The following is a 16884-nucleotide window of genomic DNA, read 5'->3' on the forward strand; positions in this document are numbered from 1 at the left end:
GAAGTGAAAATATCTTTGGTAAGTTGCAGAGGAGCTTATAAATTTCAGGAAAGCATGAACCCCTACTCTATTTTTGGTAGGAAAACTACTGGGTATCTGTACAGATGATCAAAACATCCACTTTTGAGCAATAAGCAAGTTATTGAGAGAGCAAAAGAGGTACTTTATTGATCTGGCTGCTACTGTTGGAGCTCAAAATGCCACTGCTTTATATCCAATGTCTATTCCTAAAGGTCATCTGGTGAAAGAATTACTTCCCAGATGAAACACAAAAATTGGAGAGATTTCAGAGTAGCAGCCGTGTTAGTCTGTATTCACAAAAAGAAAAGGAGTACTTGTGGCACCTTAGAGACTGACAAATTTATTTGAGCATAAGCTTTCGTGAGCTACAGCTCACTTCATCGGATGCATCTGATGAAGTGAGCTGTAGCTCACGAAAGCTTATGCTCAAATAAATTTGTTAGTCTCTAAGGTGCCACAAGTACTCCTTTTCTTTTTGCAAAAAATTTGAGAGAGTATAGTACAAAACACAATTGCAACCATAGTGTTTGCCTGAGGCAAACAAGGTTACGGGATCCCCTAAACTACTCCTTTTGAAAATTTACCCATTTCTTGTAATGGCTCAAGTTAGTTCTCTTGAACTGATGCCATAAGGTTTTGCATTTTTCATATAAAAATTATTTACTTCTGTGTACATCCTGAACAAAATCTGTGTGTGTATGTGAATTGTGGGGTTTGTGCAAATGAAAGACTGTAGTCAAGCAAAGTTTTAGTTCTGATCCTAGTCCTCTGCATATTAAAACTAAACACTTTAGGCGATTTTATGATATGTACAAATGTTAAGGTGATTAGTCTTTACAACTAAGATAGGGACATCATCACTGGAGGCAGGATGTGTATGAATACAAGTACATGGTCTTCTCCCCCCTGTTCCCTTCCTTCTGCTCCCCCCATTTTCAGAATTAAAAACAAGATACGTACAGTCTTTATTGTCGTATCACTGTCTTTTTACAGTGTCTTCTACCCTGTTTCCAATTCTCACTTTATTTCTTGCTTTTTTTTTTGTTCGTGTAGTTTTTTTGGGGGGTTCTGTATTTTTTGTCTTTTTATTTCTTTTTCTCACCTTGATCTGTGCTTCTAGCTCTTCACTTTCCTGTTTCAACCTATCTCTGCATGCACACACTGAATGTTCCCTTCCTTCAAACTCAAGTCTCCATTTCCATTCCTCTTCTACTCCAGTCTTTATATCCTTCTTTCCCTTTGCCTCATATTATTCCTCTATCTCTTTCACATTTTTAGCTTTCCCTACTCAACAGTTCTTTTCTATTTCCCTACGTGGCTCCCTTCCACCCCCGACATATTGCATTTCGGCTTGAAGAGTGAGAAACTGAATGAGGATATGAAGCTATTGATAATGCATAATACTTCAGTACCTAGCTTTATTCCTTTTATGTTTGTTCAGTATTTATTCCCATTTTTCTTGAAGAGAAATCTGCATCTAAAATATGCTGTTGGATTCTTCAAGGTCACAGATTGGATTCTTGTAACAGGCCTGTGGCAAGAAGAAGGTAGAGAGGAAAGAAATTTCTGTTTAGCAGGTTAAAACAACAACCACCTCCAAACCAATTTTTTTTTTTTAACTCTGCATTGGAGTTGGTTCATCATCCTTCCAGCTGGAAGCAAGATGTTTTAATGGGTAGTCACAAGCTGTTACATTTTGAGGGGCTGAAAAGAAAGGCAAGGAGGAAGGCTGAAGTTATCCTATGATTGTGTTTCTCTTTGTGGGATGAAGTTAAAATAAACCAATAACATAAAAGATTAATTATATAAAACTTTAATATAAAGCTGTCTGCTGTAGTTGTGATTTTATTTCTTTCTTTTGGTTGTCAAATATTTGTGCTTTTTTTGTAAGTTTTGGGTTTTTTTTTATCTTTCCAAACATTATGAAACACGTACAAAGAGTAGTAAATTATTTGCATAAAATTGACTGCAAAGAGCAATTAGTCCTTCATTAATATGCAAATCTGGTCCAGTGGAAATACATCTATATATGAGGCTTAAATATGCAAGTCAGTCTTGCTGTGCTAGAAACCCAGATGCTTTTATTTACTTTGAAATTGAGGGATTTGGTTAATGATGTTGTTGACAGGAAAACCTGAATAAATTTGATGATCACGTCTTTCATATTAGCTGAGAACCACAGAAGAAAATTACCAAGTAAAATACCAATTTTATTTGGTAATTTCCTATTACCAATCTAGTAACAAAATGTCAAATACAAAGTAATAGAGTTAGATTTCTCAATGTAGTTAGCTTGAGACTTAAAATGTTCCCCAAAGATAAAAGAAATTTTTCTTAAACTTTGATTTTCCAGAGGGTAAAGACATCTGCATAAACTGTATGAATAGCATGCTGGCTGGCGATTTAATATTAGAAAGTTAAATCAGTTGGTTGTTTCATTTGGAGAGAATGTATAAGCCTAGGAATTAAAAAGCAGGAGCTTTGGAAATGGCTGTCATCATTCAGCAATGGACAACTAATGTAGTTAACATCAGTGTAAATGAAATAGGATCTGAGGCTAAAATAGGGAAAGAACAAGTTAAGAATTACTTTAGACAAGTTAGATGTCTTCAAGTCATCAGGGCCTAATAAAATACATCCTAGAATACTTAAAGAAATGGCTGAAGAGATCTTTGAGCCATTAGCAATTATCTTTGAGAATTTGTGGAAGATGGGAAAGATCCCAGAGGACTGGAAAAGTGCAAATATAGTACCTATCTATAAAAAGGGGAATAAGGACCATCCAGGGACTTATAGAACAGTCAGTGTCACCTCAATACCCAGAAAGATAATGGAGCAAATAATCAAGCAATCAATTTGTAAGCACCTAGAAGATAATAAGGTGATAAATAAGAGTTAACATGGATTCGTCAAGAAAAAATCATGTCAGACCAACCTAACAGACTTCTTGGAGAGGGTGAAAAGTCTTGTGGATAGGGGAGAAACAGTAGATGTGATATATCTTGAATTTAAGTAACGTTTTTTATACTGTCTCACGTGACCTTCTCATAAACAAATTAGGAAAATATAGCCTAGAGGAATCTTAAATAAGATGAGTGCACAACTGGTTGGAAAACCATACTCAGAGAGTGGTCATCAATGCCTCACAGTACAGCTGGAAGGGCATATCAAGTGGGGTCCTGTGGAGATCTGTTCTGGGTCCACTTCTATTCAATATCTTCATAAATTATTTGAATAATGGCATGGAGAGTACACTTATAAAGTCTGCAGATGATACTGATCTCAAAGAGGTTGCATGCACTTTCAAGGGGTGGATTAGAATTCAAAATGATCTTGACAAACTGGAGAAATGATCTAAAATAAATAGGATGAAATTCAGTGAGGACAAATGCAAAGTACTACCCTTAGGAAGGAATAATCAATAGCACAAATACAAAATTGGCAATGACTGCCTAAGAAGGAATACTGCAGAAAAGGATCTGAGGGTTGTAGTGGATAACAAACTGTATATGAGTCGTCAATGTAATATTGATAAAGCAGACATCATTCTGGGATATATTAGCAGGACTGTTATAAGCGAGACATGAGAAGTAATTCTTTCACTCCACTTAGCACTGATAAGGCCTCACATGGAGTGTTGAGTCCAGTTCTGGGTACCACGTCTTGGGAAAGATGTGAACAAATTGGAGAAAGGCAAGAGGAAAGCAACAAAAATGATTAAAGGTCTAGAAAACATGACCTGTGAGGAAAGATTGAAAACATTGTGTTTGTTTACTCTGGAGAAGAGAAGACTTAGGGGTGACATGATAACAGTCTTCAAGTATGTAAAAGGTTGTTCTAAAGAGGAGGATAATAAATAGTTCTCATTAGCCAGTGAGGACAGGACAAGAAGCAATGGGCTTAAATTGCAGCAAGGGTGATTTAGGTTAGACATTAGGAAAAACTTTCTCACTATAAGGGTACTTAAGCCTTGCAATGGGCTTCCAAAAGAGGTTGTGGAATCCCCATCATTGGAGGTTTTTAAGAACAGGTTGGACAAACACCTGTCAGGGACGGTCTAGATAACACTTAGTCCTGCCTCAGTGCTGGGGATTGGACTTGATGACATCTCGAGGTCCCTTACACTCCTACATTTATATGATTCTATGATTGTTTTCCATTCAGTAGCAAAGCCAGGTTTTGAGCAGGAGTGGAGCTGGGGAAGGGGTGATGGGTCAGTTATACCTATTGGCTTGAAAAGGCGCAATATGTACACCTAAAGGTGACCAGGGGGCCAGTCACCCCCTGCCCTCCTATTAGCTTTGCCACTGCTTCTATTAATTATGTAGAAAGCTTTTACAAGACTAAGTGCTAAGGTCTTTGCTCTTAGCTTACAAAGCCTGATTAGGAACCCTCTAAACCCACAGCCATAAGTGGATCACCTACATTAATTTACAAACATCATATTTTATATATTTCAAATTTATAAAACTAACTGTTTCTTTTACTGCCATACTGTAACACAGACTGGTGTGGAGATGCAGGGCTTTGTCTTTCCCAGAGATCTATCATGTAACACTGCGCCCCCCCCCCAGCATGTGTTTTCCACAACCCTTTTGAAGCACCATGTATCCTCCCATTGTTGTTAGTTAATGTCACACTATCCATCATCTTTCTGGGTGAAGAGTATATGGGATTCCCTTTTGCAGTCTATCACTGCTCCTTAATTACCTGGACGGGATACTGCTGATTGATACAAAGTACTCCTCCTTTTTTTCCCTCTCACCCCCTTTCTTTGCAGATCTCTCGGGACCAAATTTAGCCTTGACATAAATGGTCTCTTGGTCACTAACTTCAGTTGTGCTCACTTACGCCAGAGCTGAATTTGTTTCCCATTCTCACATGTTTGGGAAAGTGATACTTTTAAAATAACAGAGAAATGCAGCTTAAATGGAGTCGACTGTATTGCAGTTTGTAAAGCTGTGTAATTGTAAATACCCGAGGACAAGTTAACAGATTATGCTGCTCACGGTACTGCAGTTTGATTCCTGTGAATTCTTGGCACAGCTGTTTGGTATATAAATCCTAACAGTGGTGAATTCGAAATCCTTAATGTGCTGTACTAGGCAAAAAGTCTTTAGAGTAGTTAAGGAAAGAAAAATGTATTAGGGTATATATTGAAGTTGGCTCTTTAGCTCATCACAATGATATTAAATATTGCGGGTGGGTCCAGAAGCAGGGAAACCTAGAGAGAGAATTGAACATTCAGGGTTGAGACTAGTTGTCTATAATTGAAGAATCTACCCACTTGAAAATGGTGGAATTAAAATAAAAAAATAATTTTAAGTCAACCAGAAATGTTTCAGTTGATTAGAAATGAATTTTTTTTTGGTTTGACAAAACATTTTGAAACAATTAGTTTCAGTTTGCATCAAACAGTATTTTGGGGGGGAGGGGAGATTGTTCAGTTCTACCCCGAACTGAAAAATCTATTTTGTGCTCCGCTCCAGTTACAAGCACATCTTATTTTATTTATTTTGTTACTCTTTAAGTAACACAGATGAGTCATATGTTGCATACAAGAATTCTATAAAATCTTCAGAGGGAAGTCCCTGAAATCCAGAACTGAATAATCCTCAGAATAGAAGCCACTTGAAATTTTGACTAGGTTACTCAAAAACATATCCTTCCTGACTTTCTTAATTGCAATATTCAAAGGCAAGAATCAAGAATTGTATGGAATAGCAATATTACTTATTTTCTTAATATTATATGTCACAGTCCATGTTCAAAGCCCTTTACAAACTTTTTCTAATTAGCCCACATAGCACCCATGTGAAATATTGTCTCCATTTAACAGATGAGGGAAAAAAAGATGTAGGATAACTTACCCAAGGCCAGAGACAGTTGCAGTCTTGGAGCCAGGATTAGAACTACAGACTTACTGATCCCAGTACTTAAACTTCTTAATAACATCATCTGAAATTGAATGCTCCCAGCCAAGAGCAGAGAAATGTACAGTTTCTCACTCCCAACTGTGTGGTAGTTTTCACTAACTTTGAAAACTAATTTTAGATCTCACCACTCAATCGCAATAATCATGGGTGCCTCAATTTCTCATTTCATCTAGTTGACAGAAGGGAAACCCCACTTGCCAGTATGTCTCAAAAATATTAAATCAATAGACATCTTGGCATAATAGTAATAACTTGAAGGTACCTCCTGCTAACTTTATAGCCTTTAATATCCTAGATTAATAAACACTTCAGCCTTCTGCCTTCGAGTTTATTATAGATAGATTGTCTCAGAAACACAAAAACTCTTCAGTTATCATCTAATTACACTTCAGTTCTTCATATGCAGTAATAGAGACTCTATTAATATTAAAATTGTGAGGGAGAAACAGATATGGCCTGTTTTGTCCATTCTTTGTCCTTGCTTCCTTTGCAGTGACTATGTGAGGAGTGGTGTGCACAGTGCTCCGTTGTTTCAGGGTTCTCCAAGTGCAGTAAGTATTCTGGATGAAGATGAGATTTTTTTCCTTCTGACAAACTGGAAAGAGAGGGGAAACGTAGTGAATTTTAATACTCTTGAAAGAGAAAGACTGATATACTAATGATGGACAGGGAACTGTTCATGTAAATCTTTATTCACATAATTTGCCTAGCTCTTATGAGTTAACTTTGAGAAAAATACAAGAGTAAGGATTGTTTAGATGCTCTCTTTAAAGTTCTTACTACTCAAACTTCCTTTCATGCAAAGTAGGATTCCAATGTAATGGCAACTATCTGAGCTAACTGAAAATGATGGTGGTTCAGTTAACTAAAGTTTCCCTAATACATTCCCCTTAATGGTTCCTGGAGATACCACAGAGAAAAGTACCAATTTATTTACAGAAGTTCACCTAAATGCACATACTCTGTGTTTATTTTCTAGACACTGCCTTTATCCATCAAAGTGACACACCCCTGTATAGTGATTGCATGTGCACGTGACCCCTGTGGGCACTGGGTCCTGCCATAGCTGGCAGAATTGATTTTATTTTGCCCTTCCGTATGATGTAATCCAGCAACTGGCATTTGCAGGGCCAAATGTCAATGGAATGCCTTGCTCTCTTGTCTTTTATATGACCTCTTGGGTGTATCTACAGCAAGCTATTATTGTGGCTATGGAACTTCCTGTATATCTGGTGTTGGGCTAACCTCCATTTCCATCATGGGAAGACTGAGGACTTGCTGGGAACAACTCCCTCTGAATTAAACAGTCATGACAGTATTTTTTATTCTGCCATAATGGTGGATGATCAGCCTCCTTTGAGACGACAAATATTAGTGAACTGGCCAGCAGGAGGCACTAAAAAGCAGCAGTTACTATTTGTCTACTGCTTATTCTAGACCTCAATCTTGTCACCTCCCTGGTGGTGGTTTGCAGAACAAGACATGGCGATGATCCTTGTTCTGGGTTTCCAGTATTTTCTAAAGATATTATTAGTTTGATTCTTTAAGTAATCCCATTGATTTAACTGAAGGACCATTCACACGAGCAAGGATTATTTCTGTGAGTAAATATTGCATGCCTGGGTTCCAAACTTTTATAAAAAGGTTAGATAAATTGTGGTACAACACATTTTTATTGTATGAAACAAATTAATCTTCAAAATTTTGAAAGATGTTATCAGTCCAGTATCAAGAAATTTGCCTTTTGAGATTGAACCCTCTCTCACTGCCTCTGGTATGATGGGGTCTGATATAATTTGTCCAGATGGAACTATACATTCATTCCACTGGATTAAATAGCAAACATCTGCAAAGCATCATTATATTTATGAGATACTGCTCTAGTACACTTTTTTATTGCCCTGGATTTATATCTGTGGTGTTAAATAAAATCTGCTGATTTCAAAATTTGATGCAGTGTTTTCTTTCTCGCTACTATTGATGCAAACGTGTAAATCGCTATACCCACAGAATTGCAGAAGAAGTTAGTTTAGGTTCCTGTATATGCTATAGCATCAAAATGTTGTGGCATTAGGGTCCTTTTTGTAAGCTATAAAATTAAGAAACATGGTAGGTACTGGGTATTTTGGTGTTGCGTAAACAAATAAATATAGTCCGAAAACAATTCAAAGAGATTACTAAAGAGAAAATATGCTCATTATCCAAGAATGCTAATAGATAAAATAGGCAGAGGATGACATTATGCTTTGCAAAATCTTACATCTAACTTCAAGTACAGAAGCTTGAAGTGTGAAGATAAATGATGGACAGTTTATGGGAGTGAAAAATAGGCAGTTCATGTTTAATCTTTTTTTCTTGGAGGAATCTGACTTTTTCTGTGAATTTTGCAGGAATTTCTCCAGTCTGTAATCTCTCAGCCAATGAAGGATGTTATGGCTGAAGGTATAAATTAAAAAACATTAAAACTTTTGCCAACTTTTGGCAGTGTTACTCTTGAGTTTTGGGATGGTCATTACTTTGAAGAGGAGCATTATGAGCTACCTGTAAGTTAAAGTTTATATGATGGAAATTAATTCAATCACTCATACATTATACTGGTTCTCCTACCTCTCTAAGTACTCCTTCAACATCTTTTTTGGAAGCTTCTCTTAATTTCCTTCCTTCTGTTCTCCGTAGACCTCTTTATGGTCCACTTCAGTCACTTCCTTTTTTCCCTTCACAGTTCATCACTTGGGTACCACATCCTCTCTCTTTTGTCTTTGTTCATTATCTCTCCACTTGATGACACCAAATCTACCTTTCTATCCTCATCCACTCCCTCTCTATTCAGTCTTATATGTCCATACTTTTTTGGCATCTCATTCTAGTTATCCTGCCACACACTAAAGTTAATTATGGCAAAAACCGAAATCCCCTTTTCCCCAGCAGAATAATGGTTGAGTCACTAGCCTCCCTTTCACCCAGGATCACTGCTTCAGTGTTACCTTTGATTCTTTACATCTGAGCTATTGCCAGCTTTTTTGGTTCTTCATCTGCAACATTTTCTAAATTTCATCCTTGCCCCCCTTTCCTACTGCTGAAACCGTAGTCCACACTTTGACCAATTTTCACCTTGACTACTGTTACCTCCTCTCAGGTCTCGTCTCATTCCTCTGTAATCTATCCAAAATGGTATTGCCAAAATCATCTTTCTCTCACCATGTCCATCCCGTCTTTGAATTGCCTAATTGCCTTTCTTTAATCTTTTACATGAAACATAAAGGAAATGTCTTTCTTCCTACTCTTCCTCTCACTCTACATGATTTCTTTCATTCTGTCCCTTACATCTGTAACTCACTCCTTAACCTTGTACACCAACCAACAAGCCTACCTCCCATTCTGATTTAAAACCCTCCTTAAAACTCACTTTTCCCCTGGAGTTTATCAGTGCTAATTCACCAGAGAAAAACTATGTCAACCAACATTTAAGACTGTCTTCCTTTATGTTCTGCGCAGGAGGTTAGCACTCTGTAGCAAACAATAGACAATAGTAAGACATAAATACACTAAGTATTACTGTATATGCTTATACAGTAATATATAGTAATAATAGTAATACATAGCAAAGACAAGATTGTCAAGCAGGTTTAACAATAAGATGCATCAGAGAATGTATATTACGTACCTCAGCTATTTGTTTGTTGTTAACTGTTTTTTAATTTTCTCACCTTTTTGTTGTGAACCATTTTCAGTCGTTGAACATGGGGATTGGAAGAAGCAATATTACACATCTGCTGTGGTGTATGGTCTTAGCTATGTAAGAAAGTTGCACCAGTTTAATTTAAAATGCTTTTTAACTGGTGCAAGCCTATGCACTGAAACTTCTTTTGGTTTAAGTGTATCCTGTTTTGTTTGTTCTTAAATCAGCGTAACCTAAACCAAAATAAGACCTGGTTTAAACCAAAATAAGAATATTCAAACAGATTTTTATAGTGGTTTTACTAAATCAGCGTAATAATCACATCTTTACTTAAACTAGTGCCACTTTCTTATATAGAGAAGTTTTTCCATCTCCACCAGAAACCTCTCCAAGTTGTGTGCTTGCCCAGGGTATACGTGTGTCATGCAAGTACAATGCCTAAATTGCAGGTACTTAGTATGTGAAAGTCAAGCTGGGATTGAGGCATTCTATTTCAGAAATGCAAATTTACATTTTAGACATAAACACAGTGATGCTTGCTTAATCCTTCTGATAAAGTTATGGTAAAACAGACACTTTTTTGATGTTACATTTATAAAATTAAAGCGATACAATCAATTTGAAAATTACTTTATCTGAAAATTATGTATTTTCTATATTACAAGTAATCTCTAGTCTAACTGAATATTGAAACTGTTTAGTTTGATTATTTTGTGCATTAACAGCTTTACTGACTGTGTAGAAGAAACAATGAGTTTCTTCCCCACTGAAATAATTCTTGTAAAAACATTAATAGAAGTGCAAAAAAGGAATTTAATATTTTCAAGTTCATACTAGTTAAAGCATTCTTTGTAAGATACTGATTTTTCTTTAAAATTGACACCTTGCCCCCCCCCTCGGCAAACAAACAAAAAACATTGTCAGTGTCCCTTTGTCCCAAATAATTTTTCAGGGGGGAAAAGATAATTAGTTCTGAAAGTATTAATCTAGTTCATGTTTTAATAGCTTTGATCTCATGCTTTATATCAAATATTTAAAATTGTACCTCTTCAAAATTAAGGTTCTAAACAACCTTCTAACTGTTGCCAACACAAAGAAATTTGTGGACACTCAAGCAAACAAGAGAGGCCAAGAGCTTTCACAGCTAGTTCTGCACTGTATGGATAAAAAAATAAGAAAATTGGGACGACATAGCTCTGAATATTATCAACAAGAGTATTTTTACAAAGGAGCAATGGGAAGCACTTTTTACAGTCTTGTGGTAAGCGTGAACATTCTAAAAAAGTATAATATATTTAACATTATATTAAGTTTTTGCTATAAAATAACATGTAACCTCTAGTTATTTATTTCTATTTATAAAATTTATAAAATCTCCCGAACCACTCTAAGCACCTCTGGTGCATACTTAAATAAATCAGTTTGTTTCCCTTAAACTTTTGAAAAAAATCATGTCTACAGGGAATATTTTCGTTGTTTTTAAACCGTGTCAGACAAAATTGTTGTGGCTCTTTGTCAAATAAGCCACAGACAAGTATGAAAGGTGATTGATGTATTTGGACTTTTCAGAACCCTGTCAAGTCAAACAAAAACTTCCCACAACCTGTGTTTTAAACTTAATAATTAAGAAGGCTTTCCTCAGGCTGGTTCCAAATAAAATCTAACTAAAAAGAGATGGCTTTTTACCAAAATGTGTAGATAAAACAAGCCTTTTTCTGTGTTGTTATATTTTCATTACAGGGAATGCCTGACTGTTAATATTAGCTAGCCCCAACTTCCCAAAGCATAGCTCTCTTTTAGTGTGCTGGGGGAATTATTTAACTCACCACAGCTGGTCCAGCCCTGCTGTAGTAACAAGAATTTGTTTGTGATACGCATAGTTTGCTGTTGTTTAAAACACTTTGAGTTCTCTCTCAATAAGTGTTACAAATTTACTGAATGTTGAATATAATTTAAAAATAGCTTCCTGATTTATTTATCCTCTTAGTAGGTTGGGTCACAGCTATGGCTACTGGTGCTGTTTCTGATCCCTGGTTTGCACTACAAACTTATATCGGTATAACTTGGATCACTTGATGATGACCTGTTCTGTTCATTCCCTCTGGGGCACCTGGCATTGGCCACTGTTGGAAGACAGGATACTGGGCTAGATAGACCTTTGGTCTTACCTAGTATTGCCGTTCTTATGTTCTCATGCCTGCACTTGGAGCAAGCATCAGTGCTCTTTCCTTCTTTGAAAGAGGAAGTATTAACCCATCCTGGTCAGTCCATGTCATAGGTACCTAGTACTACCTTATTCTGTAACATTCAGAAAAAATCCTCCTTCCTAAATTCTAGCACTCTGGAAACTAGGCACAAATTGGGTGTCTCCAAGCAGACCTCCAACGTTTTCACTAGTCATGAGACCAGGTGAAATCCCTGTGCCCACAAAGACACTTTGAGGGAATGCGGTTCCCATCTGATTTTAAACTCATATTTGTGTACTAAGACTATTCTTCCAAAATGTACACCCTAAATGGGTCTGTATGCTTTCAACCTGGCACACGGTCTATTTGTACTGGATTTGTTTCCATCTCTCACAGTCTGTGTTTGGCTTTGCTAGTACTGATAGCTTTACCAGTTGGTAATGTTAAATGCATTGTGACCAGCTACCAGGTCCTCATGGTGGCTAAATAAAATTTCCTCTTTTGAAACAATGCTCACTATTACCACACACATACAAAAAGCAGGGGGTATTTAGGAAGTTCCAAAAGGCATAGAGATGTCTAAGCATTAGTTAAAGGTGATCTTTTGATTCTTGTAATGTGGCAGGAAGATCTGCAGTATCATGAATCAGTGCAAGCTAACAGAGTTACAGATTTTGACTTTCAGATCTAGGACTTACATAACTGAGTAGAATGAGAAAAAGATGTTATGAAGGTAAAGGAAAGCTACTCATTTAAAGTGTCTCAAATAGATCATCCAGTCTTTTGTCCCTCAGCATTTTTGGAGGTGTCCTTGGGTCAGTAAGGTTGCTTATAAATACATGTTTTGCATATAAACCGACCTTTAAATTCAATCATTTGGCACTTAGGTTTCAGAGAGTCATAAACACTCTACTGTTGCAGCGAGGCAGAAAAGACCCAGTTCAAGTTTTTGTTTGGCTTCAGCTTGATTACTTTTTAGTCTCTAAAGCAGTTCCCTTGCAGTGTTAATTGACTGCAATTTCTGTTTTTCGTGACTTGTAGAAAATAACATCAGGTATATAAATGCTTCATAGAATCATAGAAATGTAATATTGGAAGGGCCCTCAAGAAGTTATCGAGTCCAGCCCCCTGCACTGAGCCAGGACCAAGTAAACCTAGACCATCCCTGACACGTGTTTGTCCAGTCTGGTCTTAAAATTCTCCTACGATGGGGATTCCACAACCTCCTTTGGAAGCCTATTCCAAGGCTTAAGTACCCTTATAGTAAGAAAGCTTTTCCTTATAGCTATCTTAAACCTCCCTTGCTGCAGTTTAAGCCCATTACTTTTTCTACTATTTTCAGTGAACATGGAGAACAATTGACCACATTTCTCTTTATAACAGCCCTTAACATATTTGAAGACAGTTATCAGGTCTCCCTTCAGTCTTCTTTTCTCCACAGTAAACATACCCAGTTTTTTAAACCTTTCCTTAAAGAGAAGGTTTTCTAAACCTTTTATCATGTGTGTTGCTCCATTCTGGAGTCTCTCCAATTTGTCCACATCTTTCCTAAAGTGTGGCTCTCAGAATTGGACACAGTACTCCAGCTGAGGTCTCACCAGCGCAGAATAGAGTGGGACAGTTACCTCCCTTGTCATACATATGACACTCCTGTTAATACACCACAGAATGATATTAGCATTTTTCACCGTTGTATCAAATTCTTGACTTGTATTCAATTTGTGATCCATTATAACCCCTGATCCTTTTCAGCAGTACTTCCACATAGCCAGTTATTCCCCATTGTATATTGGTGCGTTTGAATTTTTTTTTTACTTCCTAAATGAAGTACTTTTCACTTATCTTTACTGAATTTCATCTTGCTTTTTTCAGAGCAATTCTCCAATTTGTCAAGGTCATTTTGAATTCTACTTCAATCCTCCAAAGTGCTTGCAACCCCTCCCATCTTGGTGTCATCTGCAGATTTGATAAGCATCATTTCCACTCCTTATCCAAGTCTTTAATGAAGACATTGAGTAGTGTGAGACCCGGAAATGACCCCAGTAGATACATCCTATCAGTTTGACAGGGAACTGTTGATAACTACTCTTTGACTACGGTCTTTCAACTAATTGTGTATTCCCTTAGAGTAAATTCATCTAGACTGCATTTCCCTAATTTGCTTACGAGTCAAAAGCCTTACTACAATCCAGGTATTTCATGTCTACTTTTCTCCCAGTCCACTAGGCCAATAACCTTGTCAAAGAAGGAAATGAGGTTGGTTTGGCATGATTCGTTCTTGACAAATCCATGATGGCTATTCCTTATAATCCTGTTATCTTTGTTGTGCTTACAAATGGATTGTTTAAATTTGTTCAGCTGTGGGGCTGTATTTGTACAGCACTTAACACAATGGAGCTATTATCCTGATTGGGGTCTCTAAGCATGACAATAACAAAAAATAAATAATGATGCCTATTCTTTTGTTAGTAGATATATCAGAAATAGTCTGCATATAAATATTTTAAAAATATTAGCCCATAACAACGTGGATATCCATGAAATCTCACAAAGCTGATGAAATATACTTTTGACTGATTCAGTGCCTGCAAATACAAACTTTCTACATTAAGAATATCCATAAGAATGGCCATATTGGGTCTGACCAATGGTCCAACTGACCCAGTATCCTGTCTTCTGACAGTGGCTGGTGCCAGATGCTTGGGAGGGAGTGAACAGCACAAGGCAATTTATCAAGTGATCCATCCCCTGTTGTCCAGTGCCAGCTTCTAGCCTTCAGAGATTTAGGGACACCCAGTGCATGGGGTTATGTCCCTGTCCCTCCTGGCTAATAGCCATTGATGGACCTATCCTCCATGAACTTATCTAATTCTTTTTTGAACCCAGTTATACTTTTGGCCTTTACGACATCCCCTGGCAACCAGTTCCACAGGTTGACTGTGCATTGTGTGAAGAAGTACTTCCGTATGTTTGTTTTAAACCTGCTGCGTATTAATTTCATTGGATGGCCCCAGTTTGTGTGTTATATGAAGGCGTAAATAACACTTCATTATTCACTTGCTCCATACCATTCATGATTGTATATATTATATAAATAATCCATTTATGATTCTATCATATCCCCCTTTAGTCATCTATTTTCTAAAATGGATACTCCCAGTCTCTCTTTAATCTCTCCTCATATTGAAGCTGTTCCATACCCCTTACCATTTTTGTTGCCCTTCTCTGACTTTTTCAAATTCTAATGTATCTTTTTTTGAGATTGGGCAACCGGGACTGCCCGCAGTATTCAAGGTGTGGACGTACCATTGATTTATATAGTGGTGTTATGATATTTTTTGTCTTATCTGTCTCTTTCCTAATGGTACCTAGGATTCTCTTAGCTTTTTTGACTGCTGCTGCACATTGAGCAGATGTTTTCAGAGCACTATCCACAATGACTGCAAGATCTCTTTCTTGAGTGATAACAGCTAATTTAAACCTCATAGTTTTGTATGTATAATTGGGATTATGTTTTCCAGTGTGCATTACTTTGCATTTATCTGCATTGAATTTCATCAGCCATTTTGTTGCCTAGTCACCCAGTTTTGTGAGATCTGCTTTGGACTTAACTATCCTATCCTAAGCAATTTTGTACCGTCTGCAAATTTTGCCACCTCACTGTTTACCCCTTTTCCCAGAAAATTTATGAGTATGTTGAACAGCATTGGTTGCAGTACAGGTCTTGTGAGGACCCCGCTATTTCTCTCTCTCCACATACATATTTTGTTCTTTGTAAAAGCATATGCTGATACAATTAATCAGGTTCAAACTCTGATTGAACCAAGTGTTATAAGGAAAAGATTGCTTTACTTTTCTCAGTAGAGTTTCTTCTGTATGTGATGCCTAAGCAGGAAGATTAATTCTAATAAATCTTTGATATTTTACAATTAGGAGCATATTATTTTGCAATTTTCTGAAGCGTCTGTCAGTAGCCAATTTTGAGATGAAATATCAGACTATATGGTCTATAGGTCTATTCTGGCATAGAAATTCTTAATTTCATGTTCGTATTGTGCCATGTTTTCTCCCATCTTCAAATCAAATATGAAAAAGATTTGGTAAGAATGCCTAGAAAGCTCCTTATAATTTTGTAAATGTAGAACAATATTCAGTTACCAACAGTCTATAGTTAGGCTGCCATGGAGTAAGTGAGTTACTCAGGTTTATTTGCATTAATTTAAGTCTTCAAGAATCTAGTGTGTTCACATGCCCTTATTTTCTTTGTCAACTTAATTGCCATAAGGGGTCAGTCTTAAACAAAGTGGGCATGAGGGCATGGAACTGAAGTGATTAAAGTAGCTGAACACTCTCTTTGCTGTAGCCAATCAACCTCCATTTCTGTATATCCCTAAGTAATATTAGGAAGGAGTGGTGTCCTCAAGTAATGTTTCTTTCATCCAATATTTTTATATAGAATACTTTTAAGGGAAAAAAATTAAAAGGAAATGTCTCAAACCTCTTATCTACAACATATTCAAGTCTGTCCATCTAGGTCAACCAATGTTTTATTTCATTACAGGAAACAGTCCTCTTGAATGCAGGTTATGGTCATCTATGAACTATCTTCTTGAGCTTTCCCCTCAAAGGTGAAGAATATTAGGTATCAAAATGATCAAATTCTTAAACTGGATCAAACATATTTTCAAGCTCTACCTAAAACTAAGTATACATGATGTGTATTTTGCCTCCATTTTATAACTTACTGATTTTTTTTAAAAAACATAAATAATAGAATTAAGAATCTTTTGTACAAAAAGCATTTCTTCCTGCATGTATAGGGCATAAATTGTATGTATCTTTATATTAAAGTTGTTCCATTTAGTGCTGATTCAAAATGTACTTTTGTTGTTTTCCTGATTATAAATGTGAAAGTTCATTTTCAACAGCTATTACACTATCAGCAACAACAGCTGATTAAAAAGTCTCTTTGTACCTTATTGTTTTATCCATTAGGAAATCTGAGTAAAATTAAGTTACCCAGGACAGCATTGTTGCAGCTCAGCTTCCATGTGCCTTCTGA

At 36.7% G+C, this 16884-nt stretch overlaps 1 protein-coding gene across 5 annotated transcripts in view; it reads left to right on the forward strand.

Annotated features, from left to right (window-relative positions):
• The window catches only part of LOC140899533 (uncharacterized), a 54243-nt gene extending 37604 nt beyond the window's left edge, over positions 1 to 16639 (forward strand). For 2 of the 5 annotated variants that reach the window (XM_073315198.1, XM_073315199.1), the window contains 4 exons: positions 6451 to 6508; positions 8348 to 8500; positions 10697 to 10897; positions 16384 to 16639. The gene's annotated coding sequence lies outside the window, so the exon portion shown is untranslated. The remainder of the gene's footprint in view (positions 1 to 6450; positions 6509 to 8347; positions 8501 to 10696; positions 10898 to 16383) is intronic. The other 3 variants (XM_073315201.1, XM_073315200.1, XM_073315202.1) reach the window with 3 other exon arrangements.
• Positions 16640 to 16884: the final 245 nt, after the last annotated feature.

The sequence above is a fragment of the Lepidochelys kempii genome, chromosome 17 (assembly GCF_965140285.1).
Source record: "Lepidochelys kempii isolate rLepKem1 chromosome 17, rLepKem1.hap1, whole genome shotgun sequence".
Classification (NCBI taxonomy): Eukaryota; Metazoa; Chordata; order Testudines; family Cheloniidae; genus Lepidochelys; species Lepidochelys kempii.